The following is a 15,111-nucleotide window of genomic DNA, read 5'->3' on the forward strand; positions in this document are numbered from 1 at the left end:
TTGTACATCTAAAGCAATCACCAATAAAGTAAAAAGAAAACCTACGAATTGGAAAAAAATTTTAGCCAACTGCCCCTCAGACAAAGGACTTCTCTCTAGGACATATCAAGAATTAAAAGAAAATCAGCCCCCCCTCAATTCAAAGACCCAATCCGAAAACGGGCATCTGAGAGGAATACACACTTTTCTAATGAAGAGATACTAATGGCAAATACATGAAAAAATGTTCAACATCATTAGTCATTCAAGAAATGCAAATTAAAACAACCCTGAGATTCCATCTCACCCCAGAAAGAATGGCTATCATCAAGAAATCAACCAATAACAAATGCTGGAGAGGCTGTGGGGAGAAAGGAACCCTACTCCACTGCTAGTGGGAGTGTAGATTGGTGAAACCACTGTGGAAATCAGTTTGGAGATTCCTCACAAAACTAGGATTGGAAGTCCCATTTAATCCAGCTATTCCTCTTCTGGGTATTTTCTCAGAAGAATTAAAGACATCATAGCACAGTGATATATGTGCACGTATATTTATAGCAGCACAATTTGTCATAGCTAAATCTTGGAAACAACCCAAATGCCCATCCACTGAGGAATGGATAAAAAGGTTGTGGTTTTTTTTTTATACAATGGAGTATTACTCAGCTATTAAAAAAGACAAACTCGAGGTTTTTGTAAGTAAATGGATGCAACAAGAGACCATATTCATAAGTGAAATAAATCGGACCCACATGTGTAAACATCATATTGTCTCCTTGGTGTAGGAACCTGAAAGACTACGTAAAACTCAAAACATACAATAGATGATAGGAAAGGGAAAGAAATTGCTCAAAGGAAGGAACGACTGGGATGAGGGAAAGAAGAAAAAAGACGGAAGGCAAAATATAAATTTAAATATGTATATATATATATATATATATATATGTATGAATAGCTGCAATGACTGTATTGTTAATGTCTGATGGTGTATTGAAATGACCATTTAATGCTCACAATTTTTTATGTTCTGATCGACTTGGCATGCTTGTGTCTGGTGGTCTGAGCAACTGATTTGAAGGTAACGTTATGCAATGGAATTATAATGGTGAACTCCTACCATCTTTTCTAGTGAAACTCTGTTTCATCTCTAATGTTTTATCTAATTATTTTCTTATTCTCTTTAATGGTTTGAGCAATCTATCAATCTTACATCTGGTAATCTCAGAATGTAGTTGAGGATAGCCATATGCAATGTAACAACCACTGCTGATTAGTATTATTTTGTCCTGAGACCCTGTATCACTTTGAATGTTCCTGCTTTGATTTGTTTATGATCATGATACTGGCATGCTGCTACTGTTTTATTTCATTGTTTGTTTGTTTCTCATTTACTACTCTGTTTAAAATAAAAAAAAATAAAGGGAGGTACCAGAGCATTCATGTTGAAACCCATATTTGTAGATGCTCACTTCATATTAGATCACTTAAATCTCGGAAGAGGCCTTTATATCCATCAACAGATGAATGGGCAAAGAAAATATGGTATTTACTCATAATGTAGTATAACTATCCGATTATTTATGGGAAAATGGATGCACCTTCAGATCATAATGTTAAGTGAAATAAATCAGACATGTGAGCTTAAAAATCACATGTATTTTTTTATATGAGAAAACTAAAAATATAAAGAAAGATACAAAGTAAAAGATGGCTGACGTGAAATAGGAAGACAGGTTTTTGCAAAAGGGAAGAAGACTTGGAGATGGAGGGAGAGGAAGGGAAGAGGGTGAAAAGAGAACTGAGATGTGCTGTGTACGTGGACCAACTCCTTACAGGGAGTGTAATCATTAAAAACTGCAAACTTGCTATAAAGTGAAACTACAAAAGTTATGGTTCTACATTAGTTCTGCCATTTCTAACAGCTTATTTACCCTCAGCCTACATGAAAAGTTGAGGTTGAAGAAAAAGAGATTCCTTTAGCAAGGAATTGACAAAAGACTTTGCATTTCACTCACCTACTACCTACTCCGATGAAGAAAGAGAGGATGTTTTCCTCGATAGTAGAAATGCTCTTAAGAGACACAAATGGAAACTGAAGCGCTGTTCAGAGAACATTGCCCCAGTGCTGGCACGGCAAAAATTCAAGGCCTGGGCTTGAATTCAAGCCAGAGCTTGGTTGTCTGTACACAGCTTTGGTTGGAGGATCTGTGCTATATGTTTTCCATACCAAATTCTATCCAATTGGGATTTATCTTCATCACACTGAGAAATACTGCGGGCTCATGGCCCTCTCTTGGGGTTCTAAGCTGTTTCCGGGTGTCAGTGTTGCCATGGGTATGAAAGACAGTGAGTCCACATCCCTTTTCTGACCCGGAGAATTGCCAGGCTGTGATTCCCCTGAACTTCAGCTAGGCTTCTATGGAACACATGTAAAGGGTGTGTGGGGGTGTCCCATTGATCTATTATTTTATTTTTCTCAGTGACAGTTTACTGCTTTGGAAGTAAACAAAAGTAAAATCACCTTTGTATGGAAGCCAAGTTATTATTTCATTGGTCCTTGAACTTGGATCAGGCAGAGGATGTGGTGACACTGATTTTGAAGGGCAGGATACACTAGATGTCCAGCCTGTTCACCTCAAGTCCTTTTCCAGAGGGCCACTTGGAGAACTTTGCGCGTGACTCTAGGAGCTTGAGCATTCTCCGGATGAATATCCTCTAATAGTACGATCTTGTGGCTATAGTTGTCTCCAACCGGAGTCAGGAGAGAAGAATACACAGGTGGCTGCTTTAGAATTTGCCTGGACTTCTTGCCCCAGCAAGTGCATATTTTTGAGGTTTGATAAGGACCATGGGAAAACGGCCCTAACCAAGTACACTGCCTGAAAGACGCAAACGGACAGGAGGAGCTTAGAAATCCAGGAGCCAGAAAGAAAAAAGGCAGACGAGGCAACTGTGTGGGACGCGTGGGAAACCCACGCAGGTACACGCAGTCAGCAGTTGTACTGCTGCCACCTAGAGGGCAGGCGGGGGGACTACAACCATGGTTGCCAAATTGGGCCCAATTTCTCCAGCATCCACCCTCCCATTCTCCAGACATCAGAAAAAGTGACTAGAAAACTTGGGGCAAATTATTTTAAATTTTCTGTGTCAAATTCTGTCCATCTATTTGGATTTATCATCATCACACTGGGATATATTGTTGGATTTGCGATTATTCTAATCATCCTGATGCTCGGGTTCCTGGTTTTCTTTAGATGAAGTTTTCCTGAATTTGTTTTCTTTCATTTATTGGGCTCTCTTCTTCGCTGTCACCAATATTGAAATGTTTCTCCTTCCACATTCACCCATTTCTCCCTAACAGGAAGGGAAAAGGCTAATTTAACCTCCTGGGGTAGGAGAATAGAAGAAATTTAGATTTGAATGGGGGTTTGAGATTATACGCAATAAAATTTTTCTCTTGCCATTTAAATTTGATTTTAGCTCTATAGTGGAATTATATGGTTCTTGGTTTGTTCACTTAGCTTTGCATTCTCCGTTTTCATTTTAAATATTGCTTTAAACCTTATTTTTAATAGACTTGGTGTTTCATTAACTTCTATATTAAGAAGCACATGCAGAAAATTTTTCTTTGTGATGTTCTGCTTACTTCCAGAGTGGTGCTTTGGTGGTATTCTCCGTTTTCATATTTATTTATTTTTGCTGATCATTTGTTTGCAATGCTGTTGTGTCCTTTCTCTCTATCTCTTCTAGACAAGAGCTTTGTCAAGATCTCCTGTTTTCTCTGCTGCAGTGTTGGTGATTGCATTTGCTTTTCTGTTCCCTTAAGCCCAAGGAAGAGAGAGCTCAGAGGTACCCCAGCTCAGCCTTGGTTAGAGTATCTACAACACATCCTTTCTGTGTCAGAGTCTGCCCATCTATTGGGATCTATCTTCATCACACTGAGAAATACCGTGGGATTTGGGATTATCCTAAAGACTGGGTTCTTTGTTTTTTTAGATGAAGTTATGCAGAAATTTGTTTTTGTTTGTTTGTTTGTTTGTTGGGTTCTCTACTTCGCTGTCACTAGTTTTTAAATGTTTCTTTTTCTACATTCACCTGTTTCTCCCTAACAGGAATTTCTATTCCTCCTACCCTCTTCTCCCTCCTCCACTGAGGAAAAGATAAGCAATGAATGCAGAGTTTTGCTCTTGCATCAACAATATAGGTGAAGGTTACTTCCCTCAGGCAATAGGAAGGCTTCTTTTCCACTCTCCCTCCCTCAGAGACTCTTGTCCTAATTATTTTTTCTTTTTTTTCTTCCTTTCTGCTAAATCACTATTTATTGTTGGAGATAATTAACTCTGGATGTTTATGATTGTTCTGCCATCCTCTGCATTTTCTCTCAGCCACAATATACCAAAATGAGGGGCCCATTTGTTCCCTTTCCTGGTAGGATATGGAAGTAGCTGGGATGGGACTATTCTTTGGTTGCAAAATTACCTGTTTCTTCTAGGGATCACCCATCCCTCATCTGAATCTATCTTCCCCATGATGTGGGGTGGGGGTTAAATTTTGCAGGATTTTGTTTACTCGCATTTCCTACATAGTACAAGTTTAAAGGATGATATTTAGGGGCTTGTTATACTACTTTGAGCTCTGTTCTCCAAATTTGTGGAGACTTCTGTGTCTTCATAATCAATAGCTTTTAAAGGTTGTGATATATCCTTCTCTCTTTTTTGAATGCTATTGATATGTTTGAGCAGGTTTGACCCCTCCCGCATTTGCTGTTGATATAATTAAATTATGTGGAAAGAGCCTGGTGGCACACACTTGTAATACCAGAACCCTGGGAGGCTGAGCAGAAAGATGGCAAATTCGAGCCCAGCCCGAGTCACTTAGTGACTTGGTGAGACACTGTCTCAAAGTGAAAAATAGGTCTGTGCAAAGGCCCTGGTTTCCATCCCTGGTACCACAATAACTTATATATGTGGAGTTTTTTAAAGTTTAGTTGAACTCTAGTATAAACCATGAACTCTCTTATTCCCACTTGTCAGCTGTAGAAGTTAAAGACATAAGATTTCTGAGATCTGCTTGAAGAAATTGGCAGAACAGAGGCACGATTTGAATCTAGACCTGTCTTTCATCCTGTAATCAATATCCTATTCTTAATCAATGGCAAGTAGGCAGGGTTTTTAAATAGGTGACTGATGAAACATTCATTTTAGGTTTGGGAGGCAGGATGTGTTGACAGAGATATGTGGAATGAATTTGCAGAGTGAAGAATGATGAAAACAATGAATCAAGCTAGAAAGCTTTTATAAAATTGGATCTAAAGCTGGAAGGGTCTGAGGTAGAGTATAACTTCTCTCATTTCTGAAAGTTTTGAATTTGGTAACCAGGGTATTTTTTTTTCCTCGGAGGCCTTCTAGAGTGTCTTAATTTTTTTCTGTCACACACGCAAATTTGTAAGAATTTTGATTAAAATTGGGAAGCTTTGGATTAGGAGGCAGTGCAATGACGAGTTTGCAGTTATTTCTTTTGGATGTGGAAGTGTGAAGCCCACAGCAGATCACTTCAGCTTGCTGGGCCTCATTTTTTATGTTTAAACTGAAAAGCTGAATTAGATAGTCTGTAAGTTCCCTTGCAGGTCATAGTCAATACAAGTTGAATGAATGAATGAATGAATAATATTCAAAGAATAAAGGAAATGTTTCCTTCTCTATGCAAAATGTGTTAGGATCTGTTAAGTGGTAAAGAAGAAATTTATGTTATGTACAGATCTTCAATTAAAATATGTGCTAAATATCTATTATATACTGATTTCTACTCTTTATAATTTGACATCCATGGGCTTCCTTACCTGATCACAAAGTACCTTTTCAATCCTATCCCTTACTACTCCAATCAAGGAGCTACCCACCACTCAACTAGGAGCTCAGCTCTTATTATAATGACCAATAAAAATCTCACCCCATATGACCTTCTACTTCAATGGAGAGACAGACTTCAATACAGTTTACCAAGACATAATGTAAATAAGGTAAATCTGAGTGATAAAAGTATCAGCAATATGCTGTGGTAATACACAAAAGGGGCCACTTCTTCTCAACAGGTGCTGGAGAAGGGTGCCATTTGTGACTGGAGGTTTGCCTATGACTGTGTGAAGGTGGGAAGTAAAGAAACAATGTGAAGAAAAGCAAAGCCGTGTTAACACATGTGACATATTGAAGGAATTGCCAAGAGTGCAGTGTGGCTAGAACATAGAGTGTTGAGAGTAGAGTAGAAGAGTTTAGAAAGGGAAGCTGATGCCAGAGAACTCTGTAGGACACCGGAAGCTTGCGCTGTATTATTTAAACTGTCATAGGAGAATGCTTTCCTCTATACAATGGGAAGATAAGGCATCAACATGCAGATGTATCAGAGAGGTGAGAGAATGGAAGACCAATTGGGTTTCAAGAAGAAGAAAAGAAGAAAAATTAATGATGAGTTTAACAGAGAAAAGGGGCTATCTAATGAAAAGTAATTGCGTGGAACCAAAAATGATTTAGTTAAAGAAGCCAGGCTGAAAGGGTCCATGTGGAAAAGAAAGCAAGTAGAACTCATCACAAAATGTGTATTTGTCTTACTTTCTTCTGGTGCCCTCTGTGGCTGGTTTGAGTGTGGAGAACAAGGCAGAGAGGGACAGAGGAACCATTTCTATGTAAATATGCTGGTCATTTGGATCATTTTTCTATAAGCAATGACACCACACTGTAGGGATATTAACTAAGGAATGAGATGGTCAGCTCCACCCTTCCTCACACCCTTCCTATTTCTGGCAGTTTTCATAGTGCACTTCTTGTTTCTTGTCAGTCTCTTCAACTTCTGTGTCTTATTAATCTGTCAAATGCTTCATGCAAAACACAGGTCAAGGGGCTGGGGATTTAGCTCAGCGGCAAAATCGCCTGCCTGGCAAGCGCAAGGTCGTGAGTTCGGTTCCCGGTACTGGAGAAAAACCAAAAAAAAAAAAAAAAAAAAACACAGGTCAACAAACCTAGATCAACCTCACCCACCTGAATGAGCCACAATGTAGACAGCATGAAGGATATGCCCCTAAGGAAGCCCCCGCATGTCAACATGCTTGGGGAGGAGTTGGAGTATTTGTGGAAAGTGAGTTAGAGCTGAGATAGTGTCCTTTACTCACAATGTAACATAGTGGATTCATAGTTTTGGGGGGAATCTGGGAATGTCAGTATCTGAGAGGCTGGCAGCCTTTAAGAAAAGTCCTGCTCCATCATGAGTGGCCATGGTAACATACAAATGGTGGCATGCCTTGTATGTAGAACAGTAGCTGGTACATGTTGTGAAAAAGATCTAGAGATTCCTGAGTGATGCTGAAGAGATACAAAGGGTAATTTAGAAATAAGCATTAATATATTTGCCAGAAGTCACAGCAGAGGATTTCTAAGTAGAGATGTCTATTCAGAAGGACATCACTGTGGAAATTCTGAGCTGGCAACTCAAAACTGTGGTCCAGATGGAAGGTACCGCTAAGTCTCAGACAGTCCTCAGCATCAGTGAGAACCAATGCAGGCAGCATGGTCAGCAGCAGGAGACGGCTGAGCTTGAGAGAAATCACCACACAGGAGAGAGAAGAATCCTCCAGAGACAGAGCAGTAAGGTCCTGTGAGACTGAGTTTTCCTAAGTAAACTGTTTTATCCTTAATTGAAAAAGTCTGAGGTTTTTCACCTTTTCCCTAATATTTCCTCAACTTTATGTTTTCAGAATTTTTAAACCAACAGAGAGAATTTCACATGAGCACCTCCTGCCCTCGTAGCAACATGCATCAGCTGTTAACCTTTTGTCTTATGTGGTCTATATACCTTCCTCCTGCCCTATGTATGACATACCTGCCAATGTTTTGCTTAACCATTTAAAGACAAGTTGCAGATAGTGTGACATTCAGCTCTCAATATAGGTAGAACCAGGCACAATTGCAGATTTTTAGCCATTTTGTATGTTTGGCATAACACTTTAGTATGCTTGTCTTAAGAATAAGGAGATTTTTCTAAAAAACTACAACACTGCCAAGGAAAATTCACATTAATTCAGTACTATCCAGCACACAGTCATATTTGATTTTAGCTGTTGAAAATATCTTTTATAGATGGTTCTTCTTCCCCATTTTGATCTAGGATCCCACTAAGGTTCATCCATTATGTTTGGAATATATGTCTACTTATCCTCTAGAATAGTCCTTTTGTCTGTTTTCATGACATCGGCTCTTTGTTGATTGATTGTATTATAGAAGTATATGGGTCACTTGTATTATAGAACTTTACATTTAATTTTTTTTTTGTCTTTTTGAGACAGGGTCTCAATATGCAGTGCAGGCTGGCCTTGAGCTCACTTTGTAGCCCAAGATGCCCCTGAACTTGTAACGATCCTCCTGCCTCAGCCTCCCGAGTTCTGGGATAACAGGTGTGTGCTACCATACCCGGCCCTCCATTTAAATTTGTCTGATTTGTTTCCTTATGTGATTTAGGCTAAATGTTTGTCAAGTATACTCCACAGGTGATATGTGTACTTAACAAGTCACATTAGGAGGCATATGAAACATTGGTAAATTATTAGTGATTCCAAGTTTGATCATTTCATTGATTAAGGTAGTCATTATGTAAATTATGCATTATAAAAGTGCACTTTTTCAGTGTGTGTGTGTGTGTGTGTGTGTGTGTGTGTGTTAAGTGTCCTAGCAATGGGGATGGAACCCAAGCCCTTTGCAGTGAGTCACATCCACAGCCCTTTTTTTTGGGGGGGGGTTTGCTGGGAATCAAACTCATGACCTTGCACTTGCCAGGCAGGTGCTTGTGCCACTGAGCTATATCCCCAGCCCCACAGCCCTTTTTAATTTTTATTTATTTATTTATTTTTATTTTAAAAATAAAAGGAGGAAAACATTAACAGACAGACAACCTTTTACAAAATAGCAAAAGAACAGTACAGACAATACAGAGTTACAGACAAAGTGGTAGGAAATTAACAATGCTTGTTGTATTACATATTGATATCTTCAAAGTGGTTTCTCATGAAAACAAATAGAGACATGCAATATTGATCAGTCAAGGACTCATTAACTAATTTTTTATCTTGAGACAGGCTTTTGCTAAGAGCCCACACTCAGCTTGAAATTACAATCCTCTTGCCTCAACCTTCCAGAGCGCTGCGAATACAAGAGTGTGCCACCACACCCAGCTGCACTTTTCCCTTCTAAACTGGTAACTAATAATATGGAGTAATATTTTGAGATTGTATGAATATCACTTTCACAACAACCTTCCATCCAATGGTTTTAGTACCCATTAATGATCTTTAGTTATTGCATCAGACATTTCAAAATGAATTTCTAATTCTATCATTTCTTCTACACTTGCTGTACTATATTGTTCTGAAAAAAATTAGTTTACATTTTTTGAACATATTGCAGACTATGATGTTTCACTTTATCCAATATATTGTTATTGATTATTGTAATTATTCTTTTTGAGACTCAAATTTTCATATATTTGATCCATGGGCAATCACTTAGAGCTGGTTCCTTTGTCCTTTTGACTGCATCAGTCTTTGAACTGCTCCTCATTTTCTGGCACATCAGGACATTCCAGTTTCACCTCCTGGTTTCCCTGCAAACCAGGAGTCATTTCCCAAGGATCTTTGCTTCTTTTCAGTGGACAGTAGGATTTAGAAACCATGTCTGGGATCCAGCTGTGCTCATTGCTATGAAGTACATTGCTTTTGAGTCCTTGAATTACTTTCGTTGGAAAGTTTCAGTCTCTGAATTCATGTCTTTCTCTGCAATTCAAAGATGCACAAAATAAATTACATGTTTTCTGAGATAAGGGTCAACATTGGGGTCATAAGAATGGGATAAGGAGACCCAAATTCTACAGGTTCTCATTCTAGGACCCTACCTTTAATTCAGGTGGAATTTTACTACATTGATGTCTATGTCAGTCTGGTTATCAGCAAGAAAGTGAAGACATATTTAAGTCTCTGTGTCCATAGTGGTGTGTGGGGAGGGGAATTAAGCCAATTGCAGTTCCTTTGCCTTCTGCACTTGCTTGTTTTGAGTGTATAAGTGCCATAGAGCTTTTAAATTTGATTTTACTTTTTTAATGCATCAGTTGGCTGATTTTAGTTTGTTCGCACCATTGTTTTTTATTTTTACCTTTTTTTAGGTCCAGCCACAGAGTTGTAGAATACCTTAAAACCTCAGTTGAGGTATGATGGGATTTTGTATGTTAATTTAAAAAATAATAGATTCTAATATCACTTCAAGTTTGGATTCTTTAACGTCTTTTGCTATTATGATATGATTAAAATCAGTGAGATAGTTTTTTTCCTTTTCTTTTTTCTCTAACTACAGTAGTTTATTTATGGATTGGCATTTAATATAAAATATTTCAGCCAAAAAACTCTGGTGAAGGTTGTATTTTTTGAAAGTTTTATTGCAATTGCTCTAACATACAATTAATGACAATCACGCTTTGTGTAATGTGAATTATTTCTTCATTTTGGCCTTTAGTGTAATTTCTATGAGAAGTTCAGTTTCCCTGTTGGGCTCATTTAATAATTTTACCTGAGGAACATCTATTATTTTCTCCATTTTACCTCCAGCTCTATAGGTAATACTGACAGGGCTAGACTAATCTAAGAATGATTACACACATATAACTGGAGTTACCTATTTAGCCCCGTGGCTATTTTTGACAGGGTTCCTTCAGAATCTTCATAAAAGGCAATAGAATTAGGTCAATTTCTGTTTGTCCTTTTTGTCATCATCATTATCATTGTTGTCACCAGATCATCAATATTTTGTCATGATCATCAAGTAAAATGTGTATGTGTCTTTGTGACTTAAAAATTATTTGACTTACTGTGATCATTCTTATCGATGGCTTTCAAAATAGCCAGACATTTAGAAACACCAGTGCCCACAAACCTATCTTTGTAAATCATGATTATTTGGACCCAAACCTTGATAGTCACTAATTCCGTAGGCACACAGATGCCATCAGAATCAGACCCATAGCACAAAGACTCAGTTCGGTCCCTGTTTTCTGGGATAAACTTAAATGATGCATATGCAGAAATAGATAAACAGACACACAGCATATGGGGGGCATATTATCGACAGAAGTTCTATTAGGCTTGCCTCGGCTTTGTTTTTGTTTATGTGTTAGTCAACATTACAAAAGATATTTTATCAGAAAATCTGGATTCCTGAATCTTCTTGGAACATCATAATCCTTACATCTGAGGTTTCCATTCCCACAAAGCAACTTGCAGCTGAGAGGCCATGTGTCTGCTCTTGGCTCCCTGCAGCTCTTATCCTTCACTCAAATACAATGTATATATTGATATTGCTGCCATTAATTTTGCCTCACTGATTCCTACAGGCACTCTATTTACAGCCCATAAACAAAGGTATACAGTGCAGTTCACATGGGAAACAGTTGGAAACCCAGGGCCTGGGTTGTTGTGACCTTAATGTTTGTAAGTCTCAGTTTTTCATCTGTTCAGTGGGGCTGAATAAATTTCTTTTATGATCTCCTGATTGTTGTGACCTTCAATTGAGAGAATGCATGTAAAAACCCTTTGAAGTGCTATAAGTGTAAAATATGTTAATCACATCCATGTACAAGAGATAGACATATGTAATTCACTAAAATTTGAGTTTCCTCTCTTGAAAATAGTATTAGCACCATGAAAGGAATAAATGCAAAAAAAGCGAAAGTACTCCTGACTGAAACAGAATAGTATATTTTTAGGTTGTCATGAGAAGAGCTAAGTTGTAGCAAGTCATGACAGCTCCATGAATCCCTTTTCATAATTTGTGTGTCAGGGAAGACAGAATTCGACTTCCAACTCACAAATTTGTGGTGAGAATCAATGAAAAAAGATGTGTGTATAGTCATTTTCTGATACCCGGGACAAAATATCCAACATTCACAACTCAAAGTAGCCAAGGGAGGGGGGGAGAGAGAGAGAGAGAGACAGAGAGAGAGACAGAGAGACAGAGAGAGACAGAGACAGAGAGAGATAGAGAGAGACAGAGAGAGACAGAGACAGACACAGAGACAGAGAGACAGAGAGAGAGAGATTGAGTGACAGGTTAGGGACAAGAATGTACCCTTCCGGGTTCTCTTGCAGTGACTGGCCTCTTCTGATCAGCCTTTCTTCTGAACACCTGAGACTTTGGGGGAACATATTTATTTATTTATTTATTTATTTATTTATTTATTATTTTAAAGAGAGGAAAAACAATAACAAAATAACAACAACAAAGACAAAAACAAAACAATAAAAAACGATGCAGAACTTCAAGACAAGATGATAGGAAATTAACAGTGCTCGCTATTTTACATATTGTTATCTTCAGATTACCAGATGTAAGAATGCAAGATTGATTAAACAATTAAAGAGAATAAAAAATAATAAAAAAATTAGAAACAATACAGAGCTTCACTAAACAAGATGGTAGGAATTCAACAATGGTTGTTATATTGCATATTGTTGTCTTCAAATTGGTTATTCATATTACCAGATATAAGCATGCAAAATAGGTAAAAAAATTTAGGTATTAACTGTTCCTTTCAATAAACCAATAGACATCAGCAACACAATTACCCAGCTATCCTTGAATATATGTATATATTTTTCCCTTCTTTCTTTTCACCTTTCCCTCATCTTGGTTGTTCCTTCCCTTTGAGCAATTTCTTTCCCTTTCACAATATCTATTGTACCTTTTGGGTTTTATTTACTCTTTCAGGCTCTTACACTAGGGAGACAATATAATGTTTACACATGTGGGTCTGACTTATTTCACTTATGAGTATGGTCTCTCGTTGTATCCATTTACCTACAAAAGCCTTGAGTTTATCTTTCTCTATAGCTGAGTAACACTCCATTTGCATTTCTTGAATGAGTAATGATGTTGAACATTTTTCATATATTTTTTTTCCATTTGTATTTCTTCAACTGAGAAATGTGTATTCATCTCAGATACCCATTTTTGGGTTGGGTCTTTGAATTTTGGGGGGTCTGATTTTTTAAAATTATATGTTCTAGATAGTAGCCCTTTGTCTGAGGGGCAGTTGGCTAAAATTTTTTCCCAATTCATGGGTTTTCTTTTTACTCTGTTGGTGATTTCTTTTGATGTGCAAAAACTTTTCAGTAAGATGAGATCCCAGTTGTTGATTCTTTCAAGTGTTTCACGTGCACTTTGGGTTTTTTTCATGAACTCTCTGCCTATCCTTATGTCTTCAAGAGTTTTACCTACTTTCTCTATTGGTAGATTTAGTGTTTGTGTTTTAATATTTAGGTCTTTCATCCCTTTTGACTTTAGTTTAGTGCATGGTAATAGACATGGGTCTAGTTTTAATCTTCAGCATGTGGAGAGCCAATTTCTCCAGCATTATTTTTAAAGAGGCTATCTTTCTTCCAGTGAAGAAATGTTTGGCTCCTTTGTCAAAGATAAAGGGCCCAAGGAGTGTGTTTGTAGTTATGCCTGCATCTTCTAATCTTGGGGGAACATTTTTATCAAACACATAACATTTTGCCTCTGGTACCCAAAAAGCTCACATCTGTCCCACTATGCAAAATATATTTAATCCATTTTTTTTTTTAGACAGAGTCTCACTGCTATGTAGTTCAGACTGGCCTTAAACTCAAATTCACTATGTAGCCCAGGCTGGCCTCAAACTTATGGTGATCCTTCTGCCTCAGCCTCCTGACTGCTGGGATTACAGGCATGCACCACCACAGCCAGCTTATTTAGTCTATTTTATGAGTCATCAGAATACCATTTTTGGTTATTGACATGAACTTATATATTACAGGTGTAGCTCAGTGTTAGAGCCCAATACTTAGCAAGTATGGGGCCCTGGGTTCAATCCTTAGTACCACACACACACACACACACACATACACACATAATTAAATAAAAATTAAAGTTGCCATTTGTGTTCTATTTCAAATGCACACCTTTGCTGAGAGAGGAACAATATTTCACCCATTCAGATTATTTACATCAATATAGTGTATCAATTTAAGTGTAGAAAGACTGCAAAAGTAACTTGAGATGATTTCGTGACTAAATACCTCAGAAGCTGTCTGAGATATTTCACAGAGCAGAAAGCAGGAAAGCAGAGGAATTAAATCACTTGTCAGGACTCACGGAGGTAGGGAGTCAGAACACAGAACCAGGGTTTTGACTCCACTGTTCTCTTTGCTGCTTCACATTGGTGCTGGAATAACCTTTGGCTACAGGTGTTGAATGAGGTTATGGGATACTTAGATAACTAGATTGGAAACTGTACTTACCCGGGGGGAAGAAAGAGATAGGTATTAAAAGGGTGGCTGCGAATGAGACCGTGCATTGTGCTGTAAATCTCAGTTCCAGCACGGAAAAATATGCTTTTGCCTCCTTCTGCCTCAGTGGCACATAGTGGTAGCCCCTTCCTATCCGACCCTTGCAGCCTTAAAAGCCCGCTGCTCCTTGACATGTTCAGGCCCGTCTTCCACTGTTGCCTGCCCAGTCTTGGAGCAGGCAGGCTCCTTCTTCTCCCTAATCAGCACTCGGGAGGAGGACAGCTCCTCTAGGAACACTGAAACTTTCCCAAGGCAAAAACCCCAATCAGAGGGAGAAGCAAACAGGCCACCAGGACACAGGAAGATTCCACCGGAGGCCAAGGAAAGCCTACCTCCCCCTCCTAGATCCTCCAACGCCCGAGGGCGCGAACTTTCTTTCTTCGGCTTTTCTTACACCCTCAGAGGAACTACCTTGCGCCCTTGCTTTCCGGCCAGCTCAAGGTCATCTTTTGCAGCGACTGGCGGTGGGCTGCCTTGGAATTTAATCTCTCTCCTCCACCAGCCTTCAGCATCCTCTCTCCTCTCCCCTTCTCCGCTCGAGCGCACCCCTGGGCTCCTCGCGGGTTGAAATTGGGGCTCGCTGGCGGAGGAGGGCCGCGCAGGGCGCTACTGCGAGGGTGGGTCCCAACGCAGTTCGCGGGAGTTCTCGGCCTGGGGCGCTAGGAGCCTTTCGCGAGCCCCCGCGTCCCGCCGGCCGCGCGGGGGCTGCGGAGCACGGGGCGGGCAGGCCGGATGCGGGC

General features: G+C 39.1%; 1 long non-coding RNA gene across 1 annotated transcript in view; it reads right to left on the minus strand.

The window, feature by feature from the left end:
- Positions 1-9,434: 9,434 nt before the first annotated feature.
- Positions 9,435-15,111, minus strand: part of LOC102026020 — a 10,649-nt gene continuing 4,972 nt past the window's right edge. Inside the window, exon 2 of the long non-coding RNA XR_260981.1 lies at positions 9,435-9,790. This is a non-coding gene — a long non-coding RNA (uncharacterized LOC102026020). The remainder of the gene's footprint in view (positions 9,791-15,111) is intronic.

The sequence above is a fragment of the Chinchilla lanigera genome, unplaced genomic scaffold (genome assembly GCF_000276665.1).
Source record: "Chinchilla lanigera isolate Chin_1 unplaced genomic scaffold, ChiLan1.0 scaffold00022, whole genome shotgun sequence".
In the NCBI taxonomy this organism is placed as follows: Eukaryota; Metazoa; Chordata; class Mammalia; order Rodentia; family Chinchillidae; genus Chinchilla; species Chinchilla lanigera.